Here is a 1902-nt window from a genome sequence, read left to right as displayed (position 1 = left end):
CCAGAGTTCAGGATACAAATATATATGCATTTGAATGGGGTGTGGTTAGACAGTATGGACCGTGAATGTGTAAGGACAGACGCTTGGAGACGAGAAGCAACAGTACAGGGAGTAAACATTGAATTAATAAATCGACATGAAACAGAACAGGACAATGTCTGAACATGGGAAAACATAACGACATTGATGCTGACACGGGGATGAAACAGAGGAACAGACAGATATAGAGAAGACAGTAGTTATATAGGATGGTGTGTGTATAGACAGTATAGACAGTAGTTATATAGGATGGTGTGTATAGACAGTAGTTGTATAGGATGGTGTGTATAGACAGTAGTTATATTGGATGGTGTGTATAGACAGTAGTTGTATAGGATGGTGTGTATAGACAGTATAGACAGTAGTTATATAGGATGGTGTGTATAGACAGTAGTTATATAGGATGGTGTGTATAGACAGTATAGACAGTAGTTATATAGGATGGTGTGTTTAAACAGTATAGACAGTAGTTATATTGGATGGTGTGTATAGACAGTATAGACAGTAGTTATATAGGATGGTGTGTATAGACAGTAGTTATATAGGATGGTGTGTATAGACAGTAGTGATATAGGATGGTGTGTATAGACAGTAGTTATATAGGATGGTGTATATAGACAGTATAGACAGTAGTTATATAGGATGGTGTGTATAGACAGTAGTTATATAGGATGGTGTGTATAGACAGTAGTGATATAGGATGGTGTGTATAGACAGTATAGACTGTAGTTATATAGGATGGTGTGTATAGACAGTATAGACAGTAGTTATATAGGATGGTGTGTATAGACAGTATAGACAGTAGTTATATAGGATGGTGTGTATAGACAGTAGTTATATAGGATGGTGTGTATAGACAGTAGTTATATAGGATGGTGTGTATAGACAGTAGTTATATAGGATGGTGTGTATAGACAGTAGTTATAGAGGATGGTGTGTATAGACAGTAGTTATATAGGATGGTGTGTATAGACAGTAGTTATATAGGATGGTGTGTATAGACAGTAGTTATATAGGATGGTGTGTATAGACAGTAGTTATAGAGGATGGTGTGTATAGACAGTAGTTATAGAGGATGGTGTGTATAGACAGTAGTTATATAGGATGGTGTGTATAGACATTAGTTATACAGGATGGTGTGTATAGACAGTAGTTATACAGGATGGTGTATATAGACAGTAGTTATACAGGATGGTGTGTATAGACAGTAGTTATATAGGATGGTGTGTATAGACAGTATAGACAGTAGTTATATATGATGGTGTGTATAGACAGTAGTTATATAGGATGGTGTATATAGACAGTAGTTATTTAGGATGGTGTGCATAGACAGTATAGACAGTAGTTATACAGGATGGTGTGTATAGACAGTAGTTATATAGGATGGTGTGTATAGACAGTAGTTATACAGGATGGTGTGTATAGACAGTAGTTATATAGGATGGTGTGTATAGACAGTATAGACAGTAGTTATATATGATGGTGTGTATAGACAGTAGTTATACAGGATGGTGTGTATAGACAGTAGTTATACAGGATGGTGTGTATAGACAGTAGTTATATAGGATGGTGTGTATAGACAGTATAGACAGTAGTTATATATGATGGTGTGTATAGACAGTATAGACAGTAGTTATATATGATGGTGTGTATAGACAGTATAGACAGTAGTTATATAGGATGGTGTGTATCGACAGTAGATATATAGGATGGTGTGTATAGACAGTAGTTATATAGGATGGTGTGTATAGACAGTAGTTATATAGGATGGTGTGTATAGACAGTATAGACAGTAGTTATATAGGATGGTGTGTATAGACAGTAGTTATATATGATGGTGTGTATAGACAGTATAGACAGTAG

This window comes from Oncorhynchus masou, chromosome 21 (assembly GCF_036934945.1).
Source record: "Oncorhynchus masou masou isolate Uvic2021 chromosome 21, UVic_Omas_1.1, whole genome shotgun sequence".
In the NCBI taxonomy this organism is placed as follows: domain Eukaryota; kingdom Metazoa; phylum Chordata; class Actinopteri; order Salmoniformes; family Salmonidae; genus Oncorhynchus; species Oncorhynchus masou.
Note: the sequence above shows the minus strand (reverse complement) of the source record.